Below are 17,889 nucleotides of genomic sequence, written 5' to 3' on the forward strand. Positions count from 1 at the left end.
GTAGAGATAAAGCAGCAGGCTGGAGAGAGAGTCACAGCAATGTTTGAGAGCAATGCCTGATCTGTTTGAATCCAAGGTTGTTGCTATGGGAGAAATGAGACCCATTTGGGGGGTTAATGCTGTGGACCCCTTCATTGTAGGATTAGGTTGTATATATGTGCAAATAAACCATACATCATATGGATACCACAGTCTCTACTGTGCCTCATTTCAAAAGAGAAAAACAAACAAACCTAGAACCCCTGCACTCTTGCCCCACACAGAGATTGGGGTGCCATGGAAAAAGATGCTTCGTCTATATCTGTTTCTTCCTCCTCACATTTAAAATTCACCTGGCATATATTTTTTTTATATTTCTCATGCCCTGGACTGCCTCCTCCCTTACCATTTTCCCTTTTAAATAAAATTGTGTTACATTTCTAATGTGGTTTTATAGCATACTTTTATATGAAGCAGACTGTTTGCCATTGGTGTGAAACAGACATTTCACAAATAAGTGTCTGGGCTTTTGTTAGGGCAATTGACATTTATACTATTAGCATCAGCACCAGGATTCAGCTCAGGATTACGCCAAAGCAAAGAACACCATGCCCACCCCATCAGTTTTCACCTTCCATACCTCTGCAGCATATGGGTCCTTTCCAAATCTTCTAGCACCGAGAAGAACAAACTCGACACAACTTTCTTTTAAGGCTTGGCAGCTACTGAGAATCTGCAAGTTAGCTTCCCTGCAGATCCACCCACCCACTGGGGATGCGGAAACAGCTTCCATCCCTCTGTCAGATGACAAGCAAGTGGCAAAATATATTCAGCCCCACTACCCCTTGTTTATCTACCATGACAGGCCACTTCGCCCCCTTGTGTAACACACCACCCAGAGGGCTTCCATGACCTTTCTCAAGCTGTTCTAAGCTGTCATGAAGTCCTCTGTCCTTTCCTGTATTTCCTTTCACTCTTTTTGTGCCCCTCCTTTCTTGATCTTCATGAGTTCCCTTTATTGCCACCCTCTTAGAACTTTATCTCCCGCTGTCTCTCTCCATGTGAGTTATACCTTCTCTCACTTTCCTAGTTTTCCCCCTACTGTCTGTTCTCCACCCTCTCCCTTTGATAGTTTCTCTTTTCTTTCTCTTTGCCTCCATTTGTTGAAAAGACAGTGAATTTTCAAATAAGTCATATGTTCATAATGATTACAGCAGAAACCCCCATGGTCTACACACAGTAAAAATGCTGTGTAGGTAGGCAGAACATCTGTTCCATGTGTGTGGATAACAACCCCAGAGGACTTTACTGTGTACCAAAAAAGAGAGCAGAGTCACTGGTCGGAAACATATCCAACATTCATCAGCATTTTCATGTACACATTTTTGCATGCAGTTTTGTCCAATATACACAATAGTCAAAATGTAGTTCCCCCAATATTTACATTTTCCATAGCAATGCATTGTTGTATACCATGTACCCTAATATGTACATGCTTTTTCATACATATGCAGCGAAAATTTTTGTGAACTGCAAATTTCAAAGGCTGGCTCAATTTAGTTCACATATTCTTTCAGAAAGGGTGAACTAGATCTATTTGCCTGAAAATGCAAAGCAGAATCAAACTTCTCTCCCATCCCTAGTTATGGCCCTGTCACAAAGGGTCCTGATGTGTATAGAGTGGAACAGAATATATTTGCAGAGAAGATCCATGGGTCTGTTTCCACATTCGCAAGACCTTATGCAAGCAGAAAAGGGCATGGCAGAGTCACAGTACAGCTAGCTAGTCTCTTATCCTGAACTCTCTTTCTGCATATATGGTCAAGGGTATATGCAGATTTACAGCAAAGTATCTCATGCAGGCTAGTTCCATGTGCCGCTCTGTTTGTTACAAGAGCCTAACTACAGCAGGGAGAGCAGTGGAGGAAACAGGACCCCTGGATAGCTTTTGTGGGCACTTGTGACACCCATGGGGGCTACAGTTGTAACCCATAATTTGGGTTAATTAGACCTCCATACTTTTCTCATGTTTCCTTTTTATACAGCCTCTCTCTATCTACCTGGTTCCCCTTTCCTTCGTCCTCTTCGTCTTCTCCTTGTAAGTTAAGGTCAGAGTTTCCTTTGTCCGCTGTGCTGAGTCAAACAAAAAACACTGGTGTTTTCTTCCAGTGCTGCCTAACAGACGGAGCTGAAGACTATCAAGTTTCTTGCTGAAACCAGGTTTGCAGAAATGGCGGATAGGCAGAATTATTTATAGAAATGGCAGATAGGAACACATAGACTTTGACCATGCTCTGTGGTTCAAAGTAGCAATTTCAAATACTGAAGCCAAATCTTTGAGACAAGCTGGGGAGGACAAAAGGACTGATCTATAAAAGCACACTTATTTCATAAGTAAAAATAGGAACACCCCAGTTATGCCCCAGCCGTATGCTGTTTTCTTCTGGTCTAAATTCCCTGTACTTTCCCAACAATTTAAACAGGAAGAAGGATTTGTTCTTTGGATCGAAGCAGGTATGGGCTACCTTTGGCCCAATGGCATGGCCAATGGCCAGGGGTGATAGGACTTTTAGTTTAGCAACATCAGGCGAGCTAATAGTTCCCCACATTTGGAACACATAGTTGAAAAACAGTTGTCCTATAATAAATTAGTCACCATTCAAAATAATAGCCAAGAAACTGTACTGTAAGTTGTGCACTGCATGATGCCTTAGTGTTCATGTTCATGCATTGACAGTCAACAAGGCAAATGATGAGATGATGGGAACTGTTGTCCAACAACTTCTGGAGGGCATCATGTCACCACAAGTTCTGTAGCAGGAAGATTCTTAAATGCATTTTCAACTGGTGCAGTTATTACATAGGGATTCTACCCTTCTAACCCTGTTATACACAGGGAGCCATGTTCAGACAGTTGTCTGATTATGTAAAATATTTGAGAATATCACATCATAGACAACAGATGCTTTAAAGAGTTGACACAAAGCTTTTTACTTTATTCACATGGGGACAGTTTTGTATAAACGGTTTGCTACATGAAGCTGAAGGGGTACATTATCTGTGCCACACTGAAATTGTGTGCCAGGATAATTTATAATATATCTCTGTGCATTTGGAAAAGACAGAACTAGAAAAACTTGGGGAATTTGATTGTTGTGGATTTTGATATGAGCTGACAAAATCTGCTCTGCCGTGACTAATGTGTATATTGGAAGTTACTTATCCACTGTTATTGGCACTTCCAAAATGTTAAAGCTACATTTAGAAATAACATATTTTGAGTGAAAATTTGTTTAGAAATGCATATTTACATAGGCATTGAAATGCAAATTCCATGCAATTTTTTATGTGTTCAAAAGTGACACTGATTTAAAATTGATTGACAGTACATTACCAATCATGTCTACTCAGATATAAGCCCTACTGAGTTCAATGGGACTTCCTTCCAGGTGAAGTTTGCAACCCTGATTCACTCATGTAACAGAATATACTGCTGAAACTGAGATAAATCCCTGGAGAGTAATTGAATGTCAAGCTAAGGTGTTAATAGAAACCAAAAATAAAAACTGTAGATGTCAGTATTCCTGGTCAGGACAAAACTATTAATAAATATCGGAAGGGTAAACTAGAAATAAAAATGGCTGAAGGCTCTTGTAAGTGGTTTCTGATTCTAAATCATAATGGAAAGTTGGTAAAAATAGATTTATTTATTTTTATCCCCTCCCCAAGAACAATGGAGGAAGGTTTCAAATGAAATCACATCAGTTGGTCTGACATAATTATACTGGTGCAGTTAAAACTGAATTCTGGTGCAGAGATGCATCAGTTTTTGTAACATGTCATGATGTAAATGCTTGAGTGCAGAAGATTTATCAGGAGGAGGAATTCCTATCTACCCACTCCATTATGATCTCTTTCCTTTCCTTTCACCAGCTATCTGCAATTTTGTTGTTCCCACTGAAGGTGAAAACTATGGCATTGTTCAGGGCTGTCCAACATGGTGCCATCCAGATTTTGATGAACTGCAATTCCCCCAATCCACATGGCCAATGTTTGGAAGGCACCATGCTAGCTACCATTGGTGTGGTTATTAGATACCTTAGGGATAAACCCCATTCTCACCTAAGGTTCCCACTTGGGTTGACTAACAATTGAGGGGGGAAGTTGTTTAACTGGGCTCAGATATCTAAAGGGGACAAAGGGAGGGAGCAAGCCCTCAGACAAAACTGAAAGTTGAAAAGAGGAAGAAAATGAATGCAGAATGAGGGGCTGTAGATACAAACCTCCCCTATGTGTTACAAATAAGCATATGGTTGCCACTTGAGGGGGGCAGAGAAAATGAGGGCAGAAGTTCAATACACCCCCTGTTCCAGTGCCATGCAACTTGTGGAGGGTGAAGGGTTTGAAGCAAGGAGCCTTCTGTAGTTGTGGACGATTTCTATACATATTGGAACTCTGGAAAATTGGTGCTCTAAAACATGCAGGGAGCCTACAAGGGTGTATAAGACTCCTTGTTTCACACAGCCATAACTTGGAGAGTGACCTGAATGGCAATGGGGTGGAAGTAGCACATTTGTCCCCACTGCCATTCCTTATGTGGCAACATAATGCTTAAGTGTAACTCCTGAAGAGAGCTTGAGGAGATGGGCTTTAGAGCTCCTCCTGTTTGGGGAATCTGTGCCTTTGGAACTGACAGGCCGATGCGAGTTGGAGTCCAACAAGAGCATTACTTAAGGGCAACTAGTCCATTTATAATGCAAACAATTCCCATTGTTGCTCCTCAGTGTTGTGAATGGCCAAGAACTGGGGTGAGAGAAGAGTCATGAACAAAAACAACAATGGCAAAAATCAACTAAGGCAAAATAATGTGCCAGGATTAGGGGAAACTCCCAGGAAATTTTAGAGGGACCAAAAAAGTACAGGTGAAGTAGAGGCAAGTAACCACAAATGAATCTTTCCAGGTTTTAAATTATCTGCAAGCATCGGTAAAGATGGCCAGTACTTTATTGTGGTTACTGAGTGAAAACCTCAGCTCTGCATGATGCAGCTGCAAAAGCAAAAAATCTTTAGCTCCTGAGGAATAAAACTAAGAGTTCATATAGGAGAAAGCTATTTCATTAATCAATGGCATATCCCCACCAAACATGTTGAGCTCATTTTAGGAATGAACAGCATTCATAAGAAGAAACAGAAATAAGGATCTCAACCTGATAGGAGGCATATATCAAAACTGAACAAATATATGTCTCAAGTCCATGGAGGTTGATGGAGCCAATTTAAAACTGAAAACGATGTGAATTTTCCTGAAACCATTATACAGTAATAAAATCATTTACACACAATAAAAAGGTAGTTTAATATGGTCTATGTCTGGAGGGACTCTGGAGCAAGTAGCCTGGGTTACCACCCCCTGCCCCACACAGAATGTGTGAGAATATTTTCAATTCAGCTCTAGATATTGAGTTCCAGAATTGGTACAGTGGCTATTTAATGATTTCATCATGTACTCCTCTCACATCTCAGTCCACACTTAATGAATGTGGTACCACAAGGCTACAGAAAGTGGGCCGGCTGTGTTGCAGCAAACATGAACAGAGTGCAAACTGAAAATGTAAATAAGTGCTATGCTATTTCTGTACTTCGGTTTAGAAAGCTGCCCTATAATGGGCCCATTGAACTCAGTACAGTGGTACCTCGGGTTAAGTACTTAATATGTTCCGGAGGTCTATTCTTAACCTGAAGCACCATTTTAGCTAATGGGGCTCCTGCTGCTGCCGCACCGCCGGAGCAAGATTTCTGTTCTCATCCTGAAGCAAAGTTCTTAACCTGAAGCACTATTTCTGGGTTAGTGGAGCCTGTAACCTGAAGCATATGTAACCTGAAGCATATGTAACACGAGGTACCACTGTATTGTCGACATTGATTGGCAGTTGCTGTCCAGGATTTCAAACCAGAGGGGCTCTCAAAGCCCTGTGTAAATATGCCAAGGATTGAAATTAGGATCTTTTGCAATCCAGTTGGGATGCATGATGGAGCTTTGGCCTTTCCCCATTTAGAGACAGATCGATGCCAACAGCAGCAACTGTCAGGGTGACTTCCAGTTTATAATTAAGTACAAAGGTGCAACTCAAACCCCAGCTGTTGCTCCATGGGGTTTTGCAAAGTGGTGGGATCACTGCTGCTTCCGCAGCCCTGCCACACACACACTCCAGCCAAGGTAGAAAATAGGCGAGGGCAGACAAATATCTGTGCTAGTCTACAGCTGATAGAGGTTTGAGTGTGGCTTAGGCCCAATGCTGACTCAGCCCTTTCCACTCCCTGCCCCAGGACACCTTGTTTTGAGGCTTTCTGTTGGTCTGCAATCCAAATGCCTCCCCCCAGCCAGTGGTGTCGCAATGGGGGCACAGTGGCAGTATGCCCCGGGTTCCATGTCTGCGGGGGTGACAAGAAGTCACACCGTGGGGGCTTGCTGTGGTGCGAGCAGCCATCGCGAAACCTCAGCCACATGTGGAGGATCATCTGTTCGTGGCTGCAGTGGCTCCGGCATCAAACCGCTATACAGTGCATGTGTGGCGTCGCTACATATGGCGCATGCAATGCCACACATGCGCCCTACATAGCGACACCCACCCCGAGTGTCACGACGCCTTCCTTCGCCCCTGCCCCCAGCTAACTAGCAAAAAGGGGTTTGGGATTGGGTCCTTTCTCATATACATTTAAACATTAAAAACAGTAAAGCAAGGAAGCCAATACAACAGGAAAAATCAGCTAGCAACAGCTTGCAGTCTGGCAAGTCAAATGCTTGCTGGAATAAAAATATATTATCGGGGTGGCAGAAGGTGAGAAAGGAAAGAGGGCCAATGGATCTCCTGAGGCAAGGCCTCCCACAATACAAAGTAGTAAACTCAACCTGGATTGTTTAATATACCCATCCAAGGCCTAAATATTAGTCTTCCTTGGGCAGCAATATTTATTTCTCTCCACTGCCAGTATGAAGCAGAACAGCATATTTTTTAAGAGAGAGAGAGAATGAACCATCTACTACTTTTTACACAGGACGAAGCATCGAATCTCACTGTTGCTTCTAATTAGTTTTTCAGCTTTTCTGAAATGGTTTTTGTGTGTTATCTTCCCATGAATATTCCAGAAAATGACTTCAGTCACATAAGAAGAGGGCCGGGGGGTGGGGGTGGGGAGATACCGAGTCTGTTAACAGAAGGACATAATTGAGAGTACTATCCTCAAATAAAATATTTTCTTGAATTTGTTAAAAATGCACATTTGCATCAGAAAACCTGACTCTAATGGAGTTATGCTCACCCAATTAGGGAAGTGAAATGGTACTATCCAATTTGTCTTCCCTTTTAAATCCATCTCCACTCAAATCCTGTGCATTAAGCACTACAAACAACTGCTTTCAAAAAGCTACAGATTGTTCCCCCCCCCTCAGTAATTAGTCCAGTAAAATATTCAGCTAGCCAATGCATCTGTAATGAGTAAAGACTGCTGTCAACTATTGGTGAGTAGTTATTGTGCTCTGTCATGGCCACTGCAGCGCCGGCTGGGAGAGGACATGACTTTCTCCCCCCTTGGTTGCAGTGTCTGCTGAGGATCACCTGCGGCTGTGACCAGTCCTCAGCTATAAATGCCAGCCATGCCCAGTACTTACTCTCAGTAGGCTTTGCTTGAAGGTAAGCAGGTAGATCATACATAAGACCTTGCTGTGGAAATATTGGGTTGTCATATTTGGGGCCAGGGAGGAACTTGCCTTCAGACAGATTGTGTCTGTCTGAGGGCTTTGCCTACCTCATAGCAATTGTCACAACTTGATGGATAAGGCATTGGGTTGGCTCCTTAATCAAGGCAGATGGGGGGGTATGAGCGTCTCCCCACTCCAAGGAATTAAGATGCCTCATTAAAGGGGTCCAGGCAATTGTGTTTCTGTTCAGACACCCAGGCAGGAGCTGATGAGCCGTAACGAACTTGGAGGCATCACCCTGATTTGATGTATGTCACAGGGCATTCCCTAACTGTGGATCAACCCAGTCAAATAATCAACCAGCAGACAGGCTGGATAATTCAGAATACACACCGAATGCCTATACCAAAACCTACAATGAAGTTGTAGTCTGATTAATCCCACAAAATGATTGTCTTGTGCTTATTGCATCTTCCCATGCTCTGCCCCCCCCACCCCCGGTCTGCAGCCTCACTGGGCCTGGGCCTGCAGTGGTGATCTACAATATGGACAGGAGCAGCTTCTTTTGATAACTTCTGAATAACCCCTTTGCCCAGGTCTCACATACAGTAGAAGAGACAGTAAATCTGGGTCAAGATTGTTTTGCTCATTTTCATAAGCTTTTGCTCATTTTCATAAATTTCTGAGATTCTATGTGATTTGGAAAGCCAAGGAAATGGACTCAATAAAAAGTCTAAGGAGAATGAAAGTGTTCTAAACTGAAACACTGAGCAGCCAGAAACATATTAATTGGATGTACCCCACCAAAGTTAAAGCATTTTAAAGTAGCCTTGCTTAGCTTCTCAGGAACACAAGCATACAAATGTTTCATTACATACATCCCTCGCAGCACTCTGAATGAAGCCCATGCCATGTTCAAGTAGGCCTTGCATTTCAAGTGAAGCAAAGATGGTAATTTCAGCTTGGAGTTCATAAAATAGGTTCAAAGTGTGGCTATATATTTTTTAACACAACCTACCTACAATGCAAATTCTGATGATTAGAAAGAAACTGGGTCTGTTTTAAAATGAAAGCATTTGAAAGATTGAAAGAAATGTTCATTACAGAATATAATGGGTAAATAAGAACATGTTCAATCATTCTCAGAAGTAACTTTTCTGGGTAGAATCAGCATTAATCACTGTAATTGCCAATTGGTGGGCATTATTTCTACAACTATTTTTTCCCCACTGGACTGAAAAGTGACCCAATATATTCAAGCATGGAATCCTGCCAAACTGAACAGAATTTAACCCTTGCTGTCTCAGACCCAAGGGAACAGGTATACACAGCCAGTGCAGGGTTTAACCCCTGGTGGGCCAAGAATGGCATGTGAGCCTAATGTTCCGCACCCCTGCTGAAAAAGAATCGATGACATTTTCACCAGTGTAGTATTTTTTATTATCTCATGCTTTTTCTAATCCTTTCTACTGTACAAGAGGCTCATTGCTCACCATTCAAATAGCAGGAGTACTTAGCTATTTCACAAAACACTGATCTAATGCTTTTTACCAATCCCATTTCAAACACCTCACTTATCATTACTCATAGCACTGGGCCATTTTGCATCCTTCCCCATTCCACATAATTGGCTTAATGCACAACATCTTTTGACATAAGTCACTTTTAAAAGAAAATTGTCTCTGGGATAAGTGCTCAGAAACTTGTTGCTACACTTTGGACATCACCTGCATTGCAAATATGCACTTTTCATTGCTAAAAACAAAAGGCACATAAATCTGTTGCATTCTAACTTACATTCACTCTACCAGAATGATCTTTGCAACTTGCCTGAACAGTGGCTATAAAACCCATTACTTTGTGGCCCTTCCGATAGCCTAGCTCTCTTTAATAGCGATCACCTATCAAACTGCAAATGTTGCCTTTCAACAAAACCAAGCCATTGCATTACAAGATATTCAAAAAGACAACATTTGAAACATTGCCTCTTTTTTTGCTCTTGAATCCTTACCTAATTGTAACTTCCTTTTTTGAACATATTACAGATTAAGGCTGTCTCGTTTCTTTTTTCCTTTCCCCCCACAATGGAGCTATTTAAGAAATTGATTTCCATTGTTCAGAAGCTCAGGCTTGAAGAAGATGTCTCTTCTTCCAGCACATCAGACAGACAGACAAACATGGGCCTATGACAACATCAAAGCACCTCAGGTGATCAATTGTTCCTGTTTCAACAAATGCTGACAGCATTTCATTCCCCTTGTCCCACTGTCTTCTTTTTCGCTGCATTTCCTCTTCCCCTTAGAACCACACATTCTGGCTTGTGTGATGGAAGAGACTGAAATACCTCTAACTACTGAGCTGTTTAGGAGCAAATGCTTGTGTTTGTTAACTCGTTAGCCCACCAATCCATCATCCCTTATCAGTGTGCATATATGCCCCTCGCTAATCTCCTTTGCATATATAGTGTTCTTCATATGCAATCTTACAGAATGCATTATAGTCCGATTTACACAGAGGTTTAGCATCAGTTTAAATATCATGTAGCTATAGTCAGCATCAAGAGTGCAATGTCTGCATTATCAATGAAATGCCTGCCACTTGGCCCCTTAAAGAGACAACTATGATCCATGGACAGCTGGCTCAGCTTTTGCAGGACTAAACAAAGGCCCAGAGCCAGCCCACCCATGAGGCAAATTGAGGCAAACACTTCAGGTGGCAGAATCCATTGGGGCAACAGATCCAGATGTCAGTCTTTCTTTCCCCTTTGCTCCCAAAATAGAAATGTTCCTGATCTGAAATGGTTTTCACATACCACCTCCTGTCTCTTGGAATGTTATCTCAAAACATGCATGTAAACATGCATTTTTTGTTGAAACATTTGAACTGCTAAGAACCCTAGAGAAGTGCAAGATCTATTTGAATATCTAAGTTCCAATCCACACATCATTTGTCCAAGAGGTATTGGGCACTTCCTAAGAAACTTCCCAAGCCCCTCAAACTACATCACTATGTGGTTTTTGGACACTTATCCCCTTGAATTGGCTTTCCACCCACCATTTGAATTCAGTTAATTTTCTGTGATTTCTTGAATAACACACAAACGCCAAACAGAGTGGAACTGTTAATGGTTATGATAATTTCTTCAGTCTGGAGCCTCCCACCCTCTGCCATGTTAAAGAGGCCTCAAATGCGGAAGGTTCAGTGTCATCTCGAATGTAAAATCCTCTGCTGTTTGTGTATGCATGTCTTTCTGTGTGTTGCATGTGAAGGGAAAAGCCACAAAATGCAACCCATAAAAGGTTCTTCATATGACTGGGAATCTTTAGAAGTCCTTTGAAAGACATGAAGGCAGAGAAATGATCTTAACAAAAGAACAAAAAGGGAGGGGGAGAACCCACACTTGAAAGGGAACAGAAGTTCAGAAGTATGTGGGGGTGGAAATAGTCTTCAGTATGAGGAACAGAAAAAAGAGCTCTCTAACTCAAAGCAACCAAAAGAGCTCAAAGAAAGCTGTGACTTGCTATGCCAGCTGCATTCTCATGCTCTGGGGACTGCAGGGTGGAATACTAGTGGACTGTGATCACAATTCCCTAGGACACAAGGGAAGACTGTCCGATACTGCCATGAGGCCATGGTCTACTGTTACATCACCCAGAGCTTGCTTACCTAAATAGCTGGCTGACCATGAAAATAAAGGTGAGCTAAGTGTTCATGGGTGAATGCAAATGAAGGAGAAGGAGGGGAGGTTTATCACCCCCACCCACCTCAAAAAACTTTTCATCTGGTTATATATAAGCTTTACTTCTGTTCACTGACTGCACTTCTCAGCAGCTCTCTTACAGTGATTTAAAAAAAAAATTCTTACAGGCTACATCAGCTAATCATGAAGATGTCATAGTACCGTGTCTTCAATCAGATTTGGCTATGTGACAACTTTATAATGCTTATGATGCTTTCCACCTCCCATTCTGAACATTTCCCCCCCCCTATTTCATAGTCCTTCTGTAATAGTCCCCCAGTAATAACCTTAGTAATAACTAATTTCATAGTCCCCCAGTAATAACCTAATTGGTTAAACGATGACTCTTTGACTGAGGGAGATGGTGATATCTCACAGCGTGCTTTATTTTTACTATTATTTTGCTATCAGCTCAGCTTCAAATTGATCAACTTTCCTCACCTTGGGCGACTTCGGTCAGTCAGTGAGAAATAATTTCATGTGCATTGCCTTGAGTTCCTTGGATGAAAGGTGGGATGCATACATACATACATACATCATCACCATCATCTGAATTTCACTTATGAAAGCAGGGATACATTTTTTTTTTAATGTGGAGAATCCAAGAACCCAAAAGCGTGCACGTACGCACACTGCATAGAAGGGGGCAAAAAACAAACAACAAAACATGGCAAGTGATTGCAGCTATTATGTAAGGGAGACAACACAGGAATAGAGGAATACTGGGTGCACTCAGAGCACTGGAGATCATAGGCATAGCTATATTATCAATCTGATTCAGGCAACCAGGTATTAAATGTAAGCGTGCGGTGTGGTGTGGAGTGGTGTGATGTGGTGTCCAACTAAGACAAGATAGGAGTGTGTTCCACTGTGTGTGCCTTATTCCAGTTTCCTAGAAGGAGATTCTGACTAAACCTCAGGAAGAACTTTTCTAAGAGTTGTTTGACAGTGGAACAGACTGGCTTAGAAGGTGGTCCACCCCCCGGGAGTGGCTCTGCCCCATACCCTCTCATGATTGGCCAATTGTGCAAGCAGGCAGTATCCACTTCCTGGGATGCACACTCAGTCCAGGGACATCATTTGCCACTTGGGGAGTGGCCTGCAAAGGGGGCTTCTACCACCAGATCACAGTAGATGGGAGAAGCACCGGTCCACAACAGTGCCCACCTAAGAGGGTGAGCAGACTTCTACAAAGTCCAACTGAGTCCTGTGCTAGGAGGACTGTAAAATTCACATGCCACAATCCCAGTTTCCAAATGCTAAATCCATGCTAGTTTCACATACTGATTACACAAACAGAAATACAAGTGATTGCTTTATATATGATTCCCCCCCCTTGCATCTGCTTGTCTCCTATATCCATGTGTTCACCTCATGAAAGTTACATGAAGATTTAAGTGACATTAATAAGTCTGAGTCCATCATTGCGGCAAATACTCTTATGGATCTAATGCAATAATAGTGCAATAATACTGAAAAAGAATGAGACTGTAAAAGCTTGCTTGAAAAAGAAATGCATTTGTTTTCTTAATCCCCTTGACATGAATTGCTTGTGTCCCCAAATTAAAGGGGGGGAAACATTCTAGCTCTGAGATACTTAAAGACTCATGCAAGTCTATCTTAAGACAACCTTGCCTGACTTTTGCAGAGTACTCTAAGATTGGGAAAATTGGCAAAATCAGAATCTAAATGGAAGGAAACATGGGTAATACATAGGGTGGTATGGGACAATATTCACCCACCTAGGCTGCAGAGACCTCACCTGTTCTCTAAGAATTCTCAAACATTATAGACAAACTCAGATTACAGCTGCAAGGTCCTTTGATGCCCTTGGGTGCAGCTTATCAGGCCCTGGAGATTTGCATTGTTTATTTTGTTATTGCCAGGTTGGGTACTGCTTTCCTTCTTTAGTGAAGACAGTGACAAGGAGATGTTGAGCAGTCTCACCTTCTCTCTATCACCCAAAAGCTTTTATCTGTCTTCTCCATGCATAGGACCTACTACTTGCTTGTTCTCCCTCTTGCTTCAAACATAACCAAAGAAACCTTTTCAAACTATTTTAATCACTCTTGCAAGCCTGAGCCCACTCTGAACTTTGGCCCTCCTGACCTCCTCCGTTCAACTGTTGGCTACTTGTGTACACTCTTAATAATTTCCTCTTCTTCCCTTCTTAAATCTCAGCTCATCTGTAAGCACCTTATGCAGCCATGTTGGTTTATTTAGATGCCTCCCACTTTTCTTTCTTGTTGGAATTGTCAGCATTTGCGCCTTCAATATTTCACATTTAAGAAACTCCCATCCACCTTAGACTCCCTTCTCTTAGAATATTTCTGGTCATGGGATCTCACCCAGTAGTTCCTTAAGCTTTTTGAAATCAGCCTTCTTAAAGTTAAGAGTTCCTATCCGAATGCACTCAGCTTTACCCTGCCTCTGTATCATGAAACCCATGAGGACAGCATCACTTAATCCCAAGGTTCCCAGTTGAATAAATAGGAGGGTGATGGAGGGCAAAGGGGGATTAAAAGCACTGAGAAGGGAAATGGAGGAAAGATATGAAAAGCAAAAGGGGTATTATAGATAAAACAACTGAAAACAGGGATGGAGGGCCGAAGGGTTGGGGAAAATTATCAGTGACCATGTCTGCATCAAGCGACTTACAAAGCACTGGTGATCTCTAAATGGTCTGCTTCTTTCGTTTATGACTGTGACACCTGCAGAAACATTTGGTTGAACTGCAGTTCTCCTGTTGAGCTTTCTACAACAGTAAGCCTTTGTTTGTGTGACTCACTGTCCAGCTCTTCTTACAAAGGGAGTTTTAGGTAGCATGAAGCACTGCGATGACATTTCTTAACTGGAGTAAATCAGTACAAGAGCTGACTTGCTTTTGCTGACATTTCACAGGGAGCGCAACACTGCAGGTATCACTGTCAGCTCTTGATACCTGCAAAAGGTCAGCCAAGGAGAGGCAGGAACAATTCAGAGCCATCAACCAGTTCAGCTGATTGGGGAAGGTGATCAGAAATAAACCTCTTTTGTTTCTTTGTATTTAGCCTGGTCTTCTCTATCTCTTTGATTAGTCAAATATGACCACTTTGAAACACATATTCACCTGCTGACTAGTACTACCTCCCCATTTATGTGCCAAAAAGAACAGTGACATTCTCCTTATATGTATCGAGGCACCCCAGGATGTGAGAGTTCACTCAGATACAGAGTGATTATATTTATGGGCATCTATTCCCTCTTTCCCAGTCACACTCACATAATGATTTCTTTCTACCAGGGATCTTTCAGAGTTTCTTATTTCAGGACCTTGGTCAGCACATACCTTCCCCACTTTAACATATATTATACATGTGTTAAATTATTACTGATGTGCCACAAGTTTCTCCTGGTTCCCTGCCCAATTCTCTATTGATTAATAAGAGAAGAAATTGCATTTGGAGATTATCAAAGGAGATATTTTTCTGTGAGAAAGCCTAATGGGTGGAGTGGAGAGTTTTCTTATTTTTAAGGAATCTGAGGAGTGTTCTTCCCTTCATTCTGTCTCAACAGCGGCCCACACTCTGCAGTCTTCCTGGGTGCCTGCACCTCAGTCAAAGCTCAGAGGAAGACACCATGAGGTAATTTATCCCATGGGCCTTTTTCCGTTCAGGAGACTTCAGAGAACTGGATAAATGTTTAATGGAAAGGGAAAAACACAGAGACCATGGTGATGTTGCAATGTTAAGATACACTCAGCCCAGCCTCAACCAAAATTCTAAAGAAACTCCGAAGGGCCCTGTGAGTGAAGCAGAAAAAACTGGAAGTCTCTTTTACAGGGGAAGGAAACTTGAGAAACTGGAGGAGAGGCGCAGCACTAGAATAATTCATATAAATATAATGTTATGACCAAGAACTATGAAATGAATCCTGGAGGTTCATAAACACATGTGATTCAGATGCACAATATCCTGCATGAAAACCATATAGGTTTCTTTTAGAACCTAGAGTCTTTCACTCAGTGACTACCCCCCCACACACTCTTTTTCTCACTCACAGCAACATACTACTAATATATTTCTAACTTCAGTAACTATCTCCCTTTTGGCTCCCTTTTGGAACAGTCAAAGCAAATGATATATTGATTTTCTACAGCTCACCTGGCATGATTGGTATCAAGGCTGTGTAGGCGTCTGGTGAAGTGTTCACAAATATCCACTACTCCCCCCCCCCTTTTCAGATGAGAGAGAAGGAAAAATGTACTTCAGTAATCAAATTCAAGGCAGTCAGACTTATATGAAACCTGTGACAAAGGACAGATTTGTTCTGCGCAAACAAAATTGAAAGCGAGCCATTACTGGAAGCTGAAGTTAGTATCCCCACACTTGCAGACCACATTTTTTCCCTGCCCAGTTGAGAAAATCAGATCTAGTGTGTGGTTTGCCACATATATTGGGGCCAATGACATCAGGAGAGCCCCATGGTTATCATGGCAGCCGTGAAGCCCCGAGGTTTCATAGAGTTAATGGCCTCAACATGAATGTTGACTTTCCCTAGAAACAACAGTCTAAGAGTCCTCAACACTGCCTCTGAGTGCAACTCTGTCAGCTCAGACAGGGAGACTGCAGGGAGAATCCCTGTTCTGCCCCGATTACCCAGTGCCATGACCAAATGTGGTTGGGCTCCAGCTCTACTCAGCTCCAGCAAAAAACAATGGTTTGGAATAAGGGAAGTTATAATCTGGAAGCATTCAGAGGGCCCACAAGCTTCCCACCCCCTGGAAAGGTGGGATGGAAATAAGACCATATATCTGAGTTGTGGGTGAATCCAGCCAAGTGCAGCCATTTTTCCATATTTCATGCACAGCAGTTCTGTGAAGGGTATATTTTGTGACGCCACTTTTCAGACCGCAGAGCAATTAATCTTTCATTCACTTGATAAAATATCAAAAAATGTCAAAGCAATTATACTAAATATGAAATATATGGCATTTAGGGAAGTTGTGTGATCGAACTCCATCCCCTCTGATCTTGCTTTCCTCATTCCAAAACCTCCATCATTTCCTTTTTCTTTTTAATTAAGCCACACACCCCAGTCCCCATCTCAAACCATTACTGGCAGCTTTGTGCTCCAATGGATTTGGGAAGGTTAGACTATTGTAGCACTTGCACAGGGGAAAGATCCATCATTGACAGACCAGTACCTTTTGCAGGGTCCCAACAGGAATATAAATTAATAATTAATAATAATAGTTTGTATTTATTCCCCGCCCATCTGGCTGGGTTTCCCCAGCCACCCTGGGAGGCTCACAGGCATCTCCAACCTGTGGCCCTCCAGAGTTTTGGCCTACAACTCCCATGATCCCTAGCTAACAGGACTAGTGGTCAGAGATGATGGGAATTGTAGTCCAAAACATCTGGAGGGCCAAAGGTTGGTAGATACCTGAGCTGGAGTGTTTTCTTTGGGGTGGGAAGTGGGGGGATATGTTTTGGGATCATAAACCTATACAAAAATCCCATACAAAATCAGCACACCAAGCCCGTCATCTTATCACAGTATGAAGTTTAGTAATTTCTCCCTCACCCTCCCTCTCTTCTAAACAAATCAATTGGAAATGATCAAACTTTCCATTGATTTGTGTCTTTTGTAGGGGCAGATGGCACTCATCAACCTGGGAAGGTGACCCATGTAGGAGGAGGAAAACTCTGACCCTAATGCTCCACTGCTTTGTGAGATATATTTAGGAGAAGAAAAGGCTAAGGAGTAAACCACAAATCCAGAGTGGAGTCCCTAAGATGGTTGGACGTTGTCTTCTATGCCTCCTTCTAGCAACCCCTGCAGCCAAGCTGGTGCTAAACAAAGCTCTGCTTTCCTTTGGACCACATCAGTAAGGCCAAGAGTGGTGTCCTGTCATCTGAGCGGTCAGGGACCTCCATACACACTGCCCAAGATTGTGCCCTGGGGAGGTCACTTCAGTGCTGCTAATACAGTGGTTTGAATTTACACCCCCAGAGACACACTCCGTTGTCTCTTGAGACAGACGAATGCCAACTAGGTGCCTTTTGTGACAACCCCAAAAGACACGTCCCTCTGAATCTGCTAAGGCAAAGAATACATTTTTTTGTACAATGCAGATATTATCGCTTCAGCACCAAGCTGGGTTCCCTCACTCCCAGCCCACATTCTAGTGCCCTAAAAATCTGCACACTGTTTTGTGACATTTTAGTTGGTCATAAAAGGTAAAGGTAAAGGTACCCCTGCCCGTACGGGCCAGTCTTGCCAGACTCTGGGGTTGTGCGCCCATCTCACTCAAGAGGCCAGGGGCCAGCGCTGTCCGGAGACACTTCCGGGTCACGTGGCCAGCGTGACATCGCTGCTCTGGCGAGCCAGAGCCGCACACGGAAACGCCGTTTACCTTCCCGCTGGTAAGCGGTCCCTATTTATCTACTTGCACCCGGAGGTGCTTTCGAACTGCTAGGTTGGCAGGCGC

General features: G+C 42.7%; 1 protein-coding gene across 1 annotated transcript in view; it reads right to left on the minus strand.

Annotated features, from left to right (window-relative positions):
• Positions 1–17,889, minus strand: part of LSAMP (limbic system associated membrane protein) — a 1,403,176-nt gene that overhangs the window by 969,851 nt on the left and 415,436 nt on the right. The gene's annotated exons all lie outside the window — the stretch shown is intronic.

The sequence above is a fragment of the Podarcis melisellensis genome, assembly GCF_964234715.1.
Source record: "Podarcis melisellensis genome assembly, chromosome: 4".
NCBI classification, from domain to species: domain Eukaryota; kingdom Metazoa; phylum Chordata; class Lepidosauria; order Squamata; family Lacertidae; genus Podarcis; species Podarcis melisellensis.